Source organism: Chionomys nivalis, chromosome 22 (genome assembly GCF_950005125.1).
Source record: "Chionomys nivalis chromosome 22, mChiNiv1.1, whole genome shotgun sequence".
Classification (NCBI taxonomy): Eukaryota; Metazoa; Chordata; class Mammalia; order Rodentia; family Cricetidae; genus Chionomys; species Chionomys nivalis.
The window spans coordinates 27,865,574-27,881,097 of NC_080107.1; positions in this window are offsets into that span (position 1 = coordinate 27,865,574).

Sequence of the window (15,524 nt, forward strand, 5' to 3'; positions counted from 1 at the left end):
TAATTTCCATATGAAAGACATAAGAACTTTTATCTCAGAAGCTCTATATCATGCACAAGTTTAAATTTTTGTATACTATCTGATGATTATTATTTCTTATGTATTGAGAGAGAAATTTAGAGATGTCTGCTGCCTTCCTAAACTGCACACAAGTCATGAATGAGATGGCCAAATCAGTTCAAATTCAAGTCTCTAGACTAACAGCTTAATGTTAGCATAGTAAGTACACGATAAATATTTATTGAAGGAGTGGATGGACCGTTGTGGTCGTTGTCTGCATCACTGGGCATTGCAGATGAATGAACAGAGCACTTAGAGACTTCAGAATCTACAATTCACTTGGGCCTGTCTTTTCCAGAAACCACGATTCTATGACCCTTGAGTAAAACAAACAGATCTAAAGGGAAGAGAGTAGTTCGTAGGCAAAGACCAAGTCATCCGGCCAGTCCATCTCCACTTTCCCACAGTGATGGGAACTATGAGGGCGTCAGCCTCCTTGCCTTCAATGTTCTCTTCGTGTGGCACAGATCCACACTCCCTTATCCAAAAACACTTGGGCAAAAGTTCAAAATATCTTAGAGCTTGTGAAGGAAATACACTGTCTGTTCTAAGTATTGTTCGTGTGTAGGCCCAAGGCAGCAGTCGCAGAACATGGATTACTGCAGCCGAATGAACATTCTTCCTCCGCAGACTCAGTCTGTGAGTAACCTCACATCAGACTACAGCAGGCCCTGTGACCCAAAGAGTTCTGGAGCCAAATTTACAAAAACATTTGCAAGTTCAGAATTTTTAGTTTTAGGATTGTGGGTAACCGATTATGATCTTGAATCCCAGTGAGAGGCCAATCGTGTGTAAACACACAGAAGATGTTCTGGGTGACTTTTAACCTTTTGAAAAGCAAACAAACACACATCATTGTGTCTGTCTTGTGGAAACCGAAATGAGATTCAGGGCCTCTTTTCTAGACACAGAAAGCATCTCTAAAGGAATGCATTTCTCCACTAAGTCTCAGGGACAAATCTTACTTCTCTGGAGAAAAGTCACTTTAAGCCCACTTGACTGGACTCCTTAAGTAATAAGTATTTACAGGAAAATCTACTTTTTATTTTGATTGCAGGACACATACCAATTTTGCAAAACCTTTTATTTACCTCATTCCCAAGTAAACAAGAGTCTGACTAATGTATACTTTGCTGTTGTTCTTTGTCCCAGGAGTGTCAGAAGTCCCTAAAAACAGTTACAATGCAAAGGATCAGGGTAAAATCAGGACAAACGGTGGAGGTCTTGGGGCATCTTACAGCCTAGTTTTGCAGCATCAGGGGGAGGCGTGGTGGGAGTGGATGGATGGTTTACTGGGATGATGTGAAGTAACTATTCCTAATATTCTAACCTTCTTGAAATCTCTGTGTCATCTCAAAGGTTTTCTGAAACTGTATTTTATAAACCGGAGCACCCGTCCTGCTAGTTTGATCTTGGGTGTAAACAGCAACCATTTTGAAAGGAATGCTATTTAAGATCTCCTTGAGAAAATGCAGAGAAAACTGAACATCGTACCAGCAGGTGAGTGCTCTAGCACTTTTGCTCAGCCGAAACTGCTAGAAAATGGGTATTTCCTTGGTACGATCTCCACCAACCCAAATGTCCCGACTTAGACCACACACACTACAACAATGTTCAGTTTTAGATAGAAGATGGCACTGAGAACTCAGGGTTTCCCAAAGGATTGGGGCTGTGACCGCAAAGTGTGTGGAATCATAATGGTCATAAGAAGCCAGCAGCAGAGGGAGGACAAAGCATGACCCGATGAGTCCAAACGGGCGGGAGATGTTATATGGGGAAGGAAGACAGAGTACCTGATCACTTACACATCTTCAGTTTAGGTGCATGACTGATTTTCAGCTTCTAGCCTTCCAAAAACCAGCAGCCAAGGGGATAGTTCATTCTCCCATTTTAGCCTCTGGGCCAATTCTGGAATCGCATACAAGGATGCGTGCTGTACCCACCATTGAAGCTTCTGTTAAATCTCACATCTTTAAGTGAATCTTCCCTGATCTCATGGACTACATGCTGTCTCTGGCCGGTCTTTGAAATGAGCCCTCCAACTTTTCATTGTATGGTTTTGGATGGGACTGTGAAATCCTTAAAGGCCCCTGTGTTCTTTTAGGCCGGGCCCTCACAGCCTGTTTGTTCCCTCCGCAATTCCTCCATGTTGCCAATACCCACCAGAACTTCTGGGGCACAGAAGTACCCAGTGATTGTTTCTATAAACGAGGCTGCGTGGCTTTTGTCATCTCTCTCTTTACTTATTGAAGAGTAGTGTGTTTGTTGAGTGAGTCTCTCGCCTTCTGCCTCCTGAGTCTGTACTGTTTCCTCAGAAGTGAAAAGATCACGGAGCCAACCTCTCTGAGCTGTTAAGATGCCAACACAGGTAGTCATGGACTTGTCCAGCAAATCCAATGTCTGCTAATGTATTTCAGTGTCTGTCATAGTTATTCGTAAAAAACAAAAATTAAGAACTAGCTCCCTTATTCCTGGTATCCTCAAAGGTAAGATAATGAAAACCAAGTTTGCCTAAAGATCCTGTGTAGCATGGCTACATAGTATCTTTAATGCCATGCTCCCACACCCACCTCTAATCTAAGCTATACAGCAGGGAAAGGCATCTAATTTTCCAAAGACACCTCTAAATGAGTAAGAGCCTTTTAATAACTAATAGGAAGTCCTAGAATTTTCATGTGAAGTGGGAAAGAGTTCCATGAGTGGCATGGCCTTGCTACTGTTTCCCTCATTAACTAACGGCTCTGGGCAAGGCAGCCCTGACTGACAAAATACAAACGAAGACACTAAAGCACAGTCGTGGACAGTGGAATGGGAAGTCAGCTTCACGCCTTTTCAGATTCCAGAAAAATCCTGAAGTAAGAGAATCCATTACTGTAAAGGGACAGGAAGGAGGGAGGTGGAACCAGTTATTCTTTGTAGTTTAGAATGGTGGTTTATTTCTCTTGGAGTAAGGGGAGGCTGGGAGACTAGGCACTTCTGATTGGACATTTTCCTCACTGCCTACTCAGCAACCATGATTCAATGCTCTCTCTCTCTTTCTCTCTCTCTCTCCTTCCCTACCTCCCTCTCTCATCTATCTCTCATTTCTCTCATTTATCACTCATCTGTCTCATCTATCTCTCTCATTTCTCTGTGTGTGTGTGTGGGGGGGTGGAAGTGCATACATGCAAGCATGCTTTCAGAAGAGTGGAATGGTACTTCAAACAAATAATCTGCAGCTGCCAACAGCTGTTCCTGGTTTCTTTTAATAATCCGTGACAAAAATATTGAGTGTGCGGTAATGCAAACAGCCAAACAATGAAATGAAAACAGGCAAGGGCAATCCCTTGTTCTAACTCACTCCACTTTATTTGAATGCAGCATGGGTTGAGATGTTGAAATAGCTGGTGGTGTCAATGTTTTGTGTCATGGTTTTTTTTTTTTTTTAAATCCATTCTTAAGCTCAATAACTGTAGGTCAATTGAGTTGTAAAGGAAATCTTTCTGCCTTGTTAATTGATTTGTATTTCTTTTTCTCTTTGTGTCATTCTTTCATTATTAACTTGGGTAGAACTCTGGAGCCCATCAAATGAGGACATCTTTCTTAATGGGGGCAGTAGACTTTGTCCTAGGTTGGGGACTGTCCTGGATGGTGAGAAAGAGCCCCCAGGTGCCCTCCCAGTCCTGCTTACCATTTCTTGCACAGATTCTTTCTTGCCTCTGGGAACTTTGTACATGCTGTCGTTCACCTCGAGGACAAGACTAGGAGGGCAGTAGTTAGCACACGGGGGAAAATGCTAGTCATAGCATGCATGCTTTGAAATCTGAGAGGAGAATTGTCTACTTAAGAGACTCATATTTTATTTTCTCTGTGTTAACTTCCTGGTCTGTCCAAATAAATTGCCAGACTTGAATAGAGTACACTAGGAACTTGCTTTCTCACAGTTCTGTAGATTAGGGTTCTGAATTCATGCTGCCATAGCTTCCTTAGGGGGCTCTGGGGGAAAAGTCAGTCCTGTCTACTTCTAGCTGTTGGCTGTTGTGGCAACATCTCTCCAATCTTTGCCTCTGAGGTGGCAATGGCTTCTCCTGGTCTTCTTATATCAGGACACTGGCCAGAAAACTGAGGATCATCCCTACAAGAGGAATAACTGTTTCATCTCAAAATTGTTAGTTTAAGGTGCCAAGATGCTTGTCCCAAAGTATTAGTGGCTATTATTTCTGTTTTCCTCTAATTTATTTCCAAATTATTGACAAGTAAATTCTTACGTTTATTTTAGCATTCTTTCTGGTTATTCCACCACTATATTTTGGCAAGCAATACATACTTATATGTGTATATACATATATGTACACATATATGCACGTGTGTATATGGTATACAAATATATACATATATATTACATATATAATTTTGAGCATTAACTTTAGACTATACTTATATGTATGTGTGCATATCTCTGTGTGTGTGCCACATGAATCGAAGTTGCAGGAGGGTGCTAAAGTCCCTGGAGCTGAAGTTACAGGTGTTGTGAACTTTCTGCTCTGGGAGCTGGGAGCTAGGCCCCTAGTCTATAGCACACAAGGACTCTTGCCTGTAGATCCATCTCTGCAGGTGCTATTCACCTACTTTCATGTTTTTTGTCTCATAATTAGGCAAACTAAGGAACTGAATGTTGTAGACTTCTCAACAAAATAGCTAGTGAGTGAATTTAGCTAGTAATTTTGCCAATTATTATTTCTACTTTATTAGATTTGCTTCAGATTTTTCCAGTGTTTTCATTTAGATCATTAGTCCATCTGTTTGTATTATTTCTTGTTCATTAAGATTTTAGTGTTGTTTTAATTTCTCCAAGAGTCTCTCTAACCAATTTTATAGTTTAAAAATATATTTGCCTTTTTAAAACAAACAACTCTGACTTCTCAGTACCATGAAATTTTTGTTTGTTCCTCAATTTGTGTATTAACTTTAGGACTAACACATAGTTATCTCAGAGTTTTACCTCTATCATTATCATGTCATGAATTTATCATAATTTCTCTCTGGCTGAGTTTAATAACTGTTCCATGGGTTCGTGAAAACTATTCTTTTTTATTAGTTCAAAATCAAATAAAACTAGATTTGTACTGTTTATTATGATGTTAAGGTCTCTTCTGTCCTCAGTTGTTTTATAAACTAGGCCAAGTTTAAAATAATAAATAGACATCTTTAGCATCTCTTTTTTGTTTCTTGTATAGGCTTTATAGGCATTGCTGCTGGACTAATTGCTGTATGACAATCACAAATGATGCATGTGACTGCAAAGTTCATCCTTTCTCCATCTAAATCACTTACAATTCTGTCACCACATTCCTCATTCAATTCGTTCTTTCTAAAGCTGAGATTATGACCCCACTTTTCTTCTCTTTATGAGTGTGTCTTCCATTATTTTGAGAATTCCATACATCCACAGAATGTGTTTTGATTGAATCAAACTCCCAGTCCTTTTCTTCCCTCCCACCCCCCCCCCAACCTTCATGTGCTCTAACTTTAATACCATGGCATACGCTTAATGCTTGCAACCTGTGTGAGCAAGGTGTAGGGTTATCCACTGGTGCACATGGAACTTCTCAAGAGCCCCATCCCTGAAGACAACTGACTCTCCCTCCCCCTGGAGCCAGCAACTGCAGGAAGTCTTCAGCTGGGGTGAACTCCATGAGCTCCTCCTCCAGCTAAGATGTCACTTAAAATGTTTTAGTAACTTAGGACTTTTCATGACAGTGAGACACATCTGCTCCTGGCAGCACTAATCTACTTCAAGAGGAAAATGGGCATCAAAGAGACTCCTTATGGAGTTTGTTAGCCATTTGGGCAAGAAAATGCTCTTGCCTGGACTGCTTGATGAACTGGACATGCAGAACCCACAGAAAAATGACTGCTGAACTTGCCTAAAGGTAAAACTGTCCTTCAGGGTTTCTGCTTCATGAAAGAATAGAAAGAGTCTGCTAGAATTCTGCTGGACACAGAAAAAAAATGACTGATAAACTGCCAATATAGGTGGAACTGTCTTTGAAATTTCCTGCTTCATGGAAAAGTCTGCTGGATATTATGGGCCTGTAGACTGAAGATGGATGCTCCAAGAGTACAGAAGAACTTTGGGTGACTGTTCAGGCAGAAATGTGTCTCTGTCAATTCTAGAGTTTTGGAAGTTGCTTACAATGTACTTCCTGTTTACTTAGGTAATATTATATCTTCTGGAGTCTTTAATGGAGTTGAAGAATTTAGAGTCATAGTTTTCTTTAGTTGTGATAAAAGATAAAGTAGATATAAATATCGTAACTATAGTTCTTGCTTGATACCTGTTTTGTTATATGCAATTTTGCCATGTTAAAGATAAAGCCTTCCTTTTCATTTAAGCAGAAAAGGGGAGGTGATGTGGGATTCCCCTGTGTTTGCTGTGAATACCATTGGTGAGTAAAGAAACTGGTTTGGCCTGATAGAGTAGATAGGGAAAACTAAACTGAATGCTGGGAGAAAGAAAGGTGGAGTCAGAGAGAAGCCATGTAGCCCAGCCAGAGACAGACACTGGAACATTAGCCTGTAAGCCACAGCCTCATGGCGATATGCAGATTACTAGAAATGGGATAAATTAAGATACAAGAGATAGCCAATAAGAAGCTAGAGCTAATGGGCCAAGTAGTGATTTAATTAATACAGTTTCTGTGTGATTATTTTTGTTCTGGGTGGCTGAGACAAACAGACTCCTTACAACACATGTCTGTTCTGTAGAACTGTCACCAATGCTGCCCTTATTTCAAAAGACTGTTTTAATTCTCTACTAACAATGACAGAGTTTTGTTCTGTTCCCCACCTGTTTTGAAGTTCTATATATTTGCTTTAATATTTGTCTTTCTGCCTTCATCTTCTGTGACTTGACTTCACTACTTAAATTACAATCTGTACATAACCCTCATGGACAGAAGTCTTCTTTTCTAGTCTAGCCTTTACTGGGAACTCCTTTGCCCTCCTTTTAAACTGAGCAGGCTTCCTTGATTTTGAGAAATCTCTCAGGCAGAAGAGCCAACACCCACCAGCACAGTCTGAAGAAGCAGGTCCAGGGATACAGTATGAGAGGCAAGAAAGCATGCACCTCAGCATTTGTGTTCATTGATTCTACTTCTGCTGGCCTTTCTGTCTTGTCAGAGCCTCAGCATGAGTCACCTTTGTAACACCAACCAGTGTGGGACAAGCTGTGGCAATGGCTCATTGGGTCACGTAGTAGTCCCTCTTCTGAGCTCATCTTCTGGGCAGTAACCATGTTGCTGTTCTTTTGTTTTACATGAGAACAAGCAAGGCCACCTTGACATGTGCAGGTGCACACTACTCAGCAGCTGGCCAAGCTTCCCAGGGACAGAGCCCAAAAGTAGACCTAATTGACAAAAGTAAGTCACTTGCTTATCAACAGAGTCAAAAAGAAATGTCATGATCTGAAAATTGCCATGAATCATTGCATAGAGATATAAAATTGTTTCTAAGAATTTAAAAATATTCCACACAACCAAAATCTTGCCTTCATTCAAGCTGACAGTGTGATTGATGACAGGAGGGTTAATGGAACAACTTCTTCAGTAACTCAGTGATGGTGATGCTCCTGTCTCTGTTATAATGCTGAAGTACTTCATAACTGCCCAGTCTACACTAAACATTGTGCAAATGTTCTAGCTCACATTGTTATCGTTGCTGTTACTACATTATTTTCTTTGTGTTTATATTGATTCACATTAGATGTTATATGTTATTGACATGTCTTTATAAACTTAAATACCTATAATTACTTATAAAATATATACTGCAACTAATAGACTATATATTCTATGAAAGCAAAGACCTCTCCCTGTTCTTCCAAGCTACAGTCTATTGTAGGTCAAGCGTTGGGCTGTGTCCCACCACCCAGCTAGCTTATACCCCAAAATAACCATGTGGAAATTGTATTAATCAAAACACTGCCTGGCCCATTAGCTCTAGTATCTTATTGGCTATCTCTCACATCTTGATTAACCCATTCTATTAAATCTGTGTATCACCGCATGACTGTGGCTTACCAGGAGGGATTCGGTATGTCTGACCTGGCAGCTGGCTCCATGACAGCTCTATCTCTGCTTTCTTCCTCCCAGTATCCTGTTCCGTCTACTCTGCCCACCTAACTTTCTGCCCTATCAAAAGGCCAAGGCAGTCTCTTTATTTAACCCATGAAAGTAACACATAGACAAAAGACCCTCCTACACCAACAATCTTCTTCAGCTAACCAGCATAGGCATAAAATGGCACAATAAACCTTTGTTCTGTGGATGGATAGATGAATTGATTGTCACTCCATCATCATGGCTAAGTTAGCTTCCTTCAAGAGCTAGTTCTGGAAGTCAAGCATGAGTCTGGAACGCATCCATTCATCTCAGGGAGGAACTCATTTCCTCTGCAAGCACAATGTATTTTTTAGAGCTGTGCTGGCTTCTCCTGTAGAAGATACAGTTCAGACTGACAGCTCAACCTAACCCATCACTCTCACGACACATACAGTGATTTAAGTTATTTTCTCAAATAACTTTTCCATAATTAAGTTATCCATACTGTGTGATCATTTAAGGAAAAAAAATTAGAAAAAAAATCAGCTCTGATTCCAACGCTTCCCTTCTATCATCCCAGAAAACAGTTATCAGTATTTCTCATGTGTGAGTCAAGAAGGGCTAAATTTGCACTCTCTGATGTAGATAATTACTCTTTGGACTGTCTGCCCCGCTTTTTAAATAGTGTATTCCCAAAGCTGGAATTAAGCCTCAAACTTAACAGGAAAACACTGATACACATATTGCTGATTTTCAAACCATCGGAGAGGATTCAGGGATACAGACTCTCCATTGAGGTGACTCTTGGTTAGATGAAGTTGTCTCTCCAAGTACATGGAGACAGGTTTCTCACTGACACACCAAAGGTAACACTCACGGATGTGTTTGTGAAGAGAGCATCTGTGAGAAGGGAACTAGCATTTAGCATGCCCCAGTCTGAGAGGCGCAACATCTCATTTAATCCTCTTAACTACCCCTTGAGTCCTGTAATTACACCTCTTTCAGGTGGGAGGCAACAGAGCTTCAGGGTCTGCCTGGGAAGAAATGGCTGATGTCTGACCATTCCTCATTGCTGACAGCATCAGCTTCCCCAGGCCTCAATTATACAACTTTGCCTCCATTCCTGTACTTGTTGTCCGTTGTGCCTGATCTCACCCTGCCAGAACCCCTTTCTCTCCTATGTTCATGTATTATCATTCCTACCTGCCTCCAGATGTAAATCTTCTATCAAAGCCCTCACAAAGGGATGCCACATCTTTGTCCCAACCTGAGATATGGTTATGGTGAAAATAGCGTTGAGAGATTGTTAGTGGTGTATCTGGACCTTGGTCTTTCATGGATGTGTGGGATCCGTTTTATGAAATGTCTTCTCTTTTCTTGGCCATCTTCTTCCTGAGTTCTCCTTCAAGTGTTTTTAAAATTTTTATTATTTCATGTATATGGGTGTTTTCCCTGCATGTGTGTCTATATAATAGGTATAAAAGAGGGTGTCACATCCCATGAAAGTCTATGGGTTACCTTATGGGTGCTAGGATCCTTTACCAAAGCAGTCAGTGCTCTTAACCACAGAGTCACCTCTCCACTCCTGTCCCCTCCCCCCATTCTGTTTCAGCTCCCCAGTGCCCATTGATCTTATTCTCTGTGAGTCACACAGTCCTCTGGCACCAGTCACATTGGGGGGGGGGACTTTTCTGTTATTTCTATTCAGAGGAACCATGTCTTTCTGACTTGTATGTTTAGCTTGGGTGTTGTATTTCCAAATACTCCATGGGTCCTCCAATAAAGGCTTCCTTAAGCTTAGCTTTGCCAGTTTGGAGATGCGTTAATACCCATCTAGGAACTGTCAAGTCTTCTCAGTGGTGCTCGCTCATCTCTATGCTGAACTAGAGCTTCGGAACAACGAACAAGCCCAGGCTGGTCTTGGCTCTCTAGTCTGCTGACTGTTAACACTTAGTCACCCAGGCTTAAGGTTTCAGGTTATGTTTGTCCTTCCCTTGTCCTTGAACACTGTCCTAGTTAGGGTAACCACCTCTAAAATGAAACACTGTGACGAAGAGCAACTTGGGGAGAACAAGGTTGATTTGGCTTGTTCTTTCGCGTCATTGTTTATCACAGAAGGATTCAAGCAGGACAGGAACCTGGAGGCAGGAGCTGATGCAGAGGCCATGGAGGGGACTGGATACTGGTTTGTTCAAACTGCTTTCTTCCAGAATCCGGGATGCCCAGCCTACCCACAATAGGCTGGGGTCTTTCTCATTAATCTCTTATTAAGAAAATGCCCAAAAGCTCTGCCTCCAGTCTGATCTTATGGACATTTTCTTAGCTAAGGTTCCCTCCTCTGTGAAGACTCTAGCTCACAAGATGACATATAAACTAGTGACAAAAACACCCACAGTTGTCAAATCAGCAAAGTTCTTAGGTTTTCTTTATCTAGCCTCCTTTTTTCATTTGTCCTTTGTCCTGAATTTCAGCTCGCATGATTCGACCCCTTTCCTATATCATGATAATTTTCTTTGTCCCTTTATGCCTTTATCTTCAAGTTCATGGCTATTATGAGACCATGTTTGTTTCTTGAAATCATAGATCTTGTTTCTCACTTACCCCAAACCTCGAGTTTCACACCATGCTCCCAGAATACAGTTCCACAGTGAGCGTGTTAGATTCCTCTGAGAATAAATTCCCTCTATGCTTTTCTCCAGCCTTGGTCAACAGTACACTATTTTGAGCTTCCTCACACTAATGAGTGTCCCTGAGGCTTGCCCTTGCCACTTCTACACTGCACCAGTGTGTGCTGTCTTGCTTGGCACAATCTACCCTCCTTGCTCCACCACACTCTTCCTAAACTAACTTCATCTTTCAATTCCTTCAACCATCCTCTTTCTTCCCTTCATCTGTTTTCTTGTCACTCAATTAAAATCATGTGTTGTTACCTTTCGGTTGCTGGGATAAAAATGCCATGATCAAGAAGGAAGAGCTTGTGGTTTCAGTGCATATGGTTGGGAGGCATGGCAACAAGAAGCAAGTGTAGTAACCAAAGGAGAAAGCTGAAAGATCACGTCTCTAACTATAAGCATGACACAGAGCGAAAAAACTGGAAGGTGCGTGAAGATGTGAACTCTCAGGGTCCACTTGCAGTGATGTGCTCCCTCCAGAAAGCCTGAACCTCCCTATACCCTCTCCAGAAAGTACCACCAACTGGGGGACAAGTGTTCAAATTCATTAGCCTTCGGGAGCCGTTCTCCTTCAAACCATCACATTCCACTGGCTAGTCCTACATACTTACATCCATATCATAAGGCAAAATGTAGTGAGACCACCTTCAAAAGTCCCCACAGTTTTGAACATTTTAACACTGTTTACAAGTTCAAATCCAAAGCTTCTTTAGCAATAATAGCTTAACTGTCGCCTTCTCCAAAAATCAAAAGGCAAATTAGTAACTTCCAAAACACAGGGGCACAGAATATTCATTAGCCATCTACAAGGGGAAGAATTGGGGCATAGTGGAGAAATACTGGGTCAAAGTAAGACAAAAACCCAGTAGAACAAACGTCAAATCAAATCCTGTAGCTCCTTGTGTAGTGTCTGAGACTTTAGTTTTAAATGCTTAGATGCCTCTTCCCCACAGCAAAGCTGTTTGTTCTCTCTCTCTCTCTCTCTCTCTCTCTCTCTCTCTCTCTCTCTCTCTCTCTCTCTCTCTGTCTCTCTCTCTCTGTCTCTCTCTCTCTCTCTCTCTCTCTCTCTGTCTCTGTCTCTCTGTCTCTCTCTGTCTCTCTCTCTCTGTCTCTCTCTCTCTCTCGGACTGGTTCCATCCCTTGTATGCAGCTCTCCATGACAGATGCTTCTCCAATATCACTGGGTCTCCACTGAAACCCAGTAATTCCTAAAATCCCTTCCGAATGAGGAGAATGAACAATTTCTACCTTCTTTCCTAAGGTCCTAATAACAAACCAAAGAATGATTCTGCAAAATTTCACTCTGGGAAACCAATGAGTTTATTGGCCTTCCTTAAAGAGCAGAGGGGAGGGGTTAACTTACAGAGACCTGTGGGCTCCTCTTGCTAAAGATTGACTTGAAAAGCCTGACCCAGCAGGGATAAGGGTTTCCTTACTGCTGCACAGATGGTACCCTGCTCCCCTAGCCTTTTCTAATTTATTTACCCAAGCCCCTTTCTGAGGCAGAGTTGAGTAGACACAGCTGGATATTCAGGTGAGGGTTTCCCAACTCTCCCCATCCCTCTCTGAGGGAATATAAGCAGTTATTAAGCCCAGTTGGGATGATCTTTTGCAAAAGGGTGCATCCCTTTTGGACGTCAGTTTGCCCAACATGTCAGTTTTTTTTGGGGGGGTGGTGGTACATGGCACCCAGGTTCCATTTTTCCACCACAGCTTTGCCCAATGACCTCTCGGGCTTCCTGCTCTCACAGGGTCTGCATGTGGGAATCCCCCTTACGTACACTGCCTGGCCTCTGTGGCTCTCTCAAACCATGGAGGACAAATCATGTCCTGTCACTCTTGCATCGTCCATGTGTTTGAAGCCAGCACCATGTGAATGACCCTGCTAAGTTTGGCTGTCAGTTTGAGTTGGATCCTGAGTCCCTTCAATGACATTTGTCACAGCTTGTCCTTGCTATTTGCTATTTAAAGGCAGAAAACCCCCTATCCCACATACCTCTCTTACTGCTCCAGTGCAGGACAGGCCACTCCTGGTGGCACTAATCTTCATTATTGTGACAGCATCTCCTACGACGTGTCTTGGCTGGAGCACTGGGCTTCTCACTACTCTTTTCTCTCCAAACTATGTATTTCTTTTCTGCCTTGCTTGCCCATATTCATTTTATATTACCGTATGCACTATGAATAACAGCCACTCCACAGAATCAATATTATATTGGCTTAAAATTTACTCTGCCAAAGACATTACTCCATTACTTATTAATTTAACCTCAGCCCAGTGCTCAGAATATGGACAAAAAGCAGACATTCTCTTTGCCAAAGTATTACAAGAATGTGCTCTAGGCTCAGTTGCTGATATTGTTCTCCTTGAACCTGGCCTCAGCACTGCATCACCATGAGCACCACTGCCTTCCGGCCTCATGCTAGAAGCTTCCAGCTTTATACTAGAATGGTCCCTTAAGCTCTGCTTACCGCATTCATATGCGCTTCTGGTTCAAAATTTTCCACATCCCTAAAAACAAGGATGCCAAATAAATAAACCAATAAACTAATAAATACGTAAATAATGCTCATATTCTTTACAGCAACAGCCCCCTCTCTGTTTCTAATTTCTGTATTAGCTACTTTCCCGTTGTTGTTGCTATGACAAAAGCACCTTATACAAAGAAGGAATTACTTGGTCTTATGGATTCAGAGGAATGGTCCATAAGGGCTAGGATGCATGGCAACAACGCATGGCGACAAGCAGCAGGCCTAGTGGTCACAGAAACAAGCTAAACAATCACATGTTCAGTTGCAAGCACCAAGCAGAGAGGGCACACCCGAAGTCGGCAAGGCTGTGAAATCTCAGTGTCCACCGGCAGTGTTGTGTTTCCTCCAGGCCGCATCTCCCTGGAGCCTCTTCACACAGCACCGCCACTGGGTACCAAATGCTCAGATCTGTGAGAGTCTGAGGGGCATTTCTTATTCAAACAGCCACAATCATGTAAACATTTGTCTTCCTGTTGTCTTTCAAACTTTTGAGCAGAGATCGTATCAAAACGATTTCTACAATTATGCTACACAAAACAATTCTATCCAAATTCTAAAAAACTTATTTCTGAAGTTCTGAAACCTATCAATAAGGCATCTATGCTAAGTATATAATATTTAAATTATATCATGTAATTTACATTTTAGTTAAGAAACACTAGTGCCATTTTATAGAAACAAAACAAAACGAACAAACCCAGGGGCTGGGAGGTGGTGGCTCATGACTGTAATCCCAGAAACTGAGAGGCAGAGGCAGGTGAATCTCAGTGAGTTTGCGGCCAGCCTGGATGACAAAGCAAGTTTCAGGACAGCCAGGACTGTTACACAGAGAAACCCTGTCTCGAAAAAAACAAAAACAAAACAAAATAAAACAAAAAAAACCAGGAGGCAGCATTCAGAGACAGCTCAACAGTTAAGAACCCATACTGCCTTTGAAGAGGACCTGAGTTTCGTCCCCAGCATTCATGTCCGCCACTCACAGCTTCCTGGAACTCCAGATCTCCGGGGTATCTGCACTCATAAGCACATACCGCTCCCCCCCCCCCCCACGCGCACACACATATCAAAAGGTAAAATAAATCTCTTTTAAAAATAGCATACACAGATGCTATTTTATATAACAAATGACTAACAAAACTAGGGCGAAGTTCAGGGCCAAACACAGTGCTCATCCTTACAGATACCTTTAGACGAATTCCACTAAATATATGTAATTCAAACTCACAAAGCATCAGTTACTTTGATCCCACTGGAAAGTTCTCAAGAGTGCGGTGCCGCAAGTGGCAAGTAGTCACGGTAGCACTGATGCAGACCTTTCCAACACGGTGGGGGGAGTTCCTCGGCTCCCTTTCAATCCCTCTTCTCTTTCTCAGTGGTACCATACAGTCCATGCTGCATTCTCTGCTAAAGGAAGTTCACTCCTTTTCTGGGACTTTCATTCTCTACCTCATTTGCTTGGGCTGTGTCTGTTTTAGGGCCTGAGATGTATCAGAGTCAACAAGAGGCATATGGTTCTCCAGACACCTCTTAAAACCGGCTTACTCGTTTCCTTGCCCTTTGGGATGGCTCGCAGTCCTGCTGAGAGCATTTAAAAATGACTCATCTCCACGTGACCCTTCCCTTAGGAGAGTAAACAATACATTATATCCTTTTGTGCAAATCCACGACACATTTTCATTATGAGGATGTCTGACCCCTGCTTCATTTATTCTGGTTTAGTTATCAACATAAGCTTATACAAGTCGAATTTTGACCACAAATGGAAGTAATAACAAAGGAACTCAAGGGCAATTTGGTTCAGTTCTAAAGGACAGCAAGCAGAGTAAGAGAAAACCTTTTGGTTTACCACCCTTGCCTCTTATATAAACATTTCCCAACACCTTATATCACTATTTAGAAATGAGAGCATGCAGAGTCTAATACAAGCTAGAGACTACACTGATATAAACATTTCTTATCACTTTTACGTTCAGCTAGGTAATCATTATCATATATATGTATATACATACATTGTGTTATCTAAATCATTTTCAGAATTATAAACATTTATGTACTTCTCTTGACTCTTATATGTGGATCTAATATTACTGCACCTACTGCATTTGTTTGTAACTACCCATTTGTACAGAGACCTTCATGGTTACACTGTGTTTATTTCCTACGGAAGTGTCCAGTCATC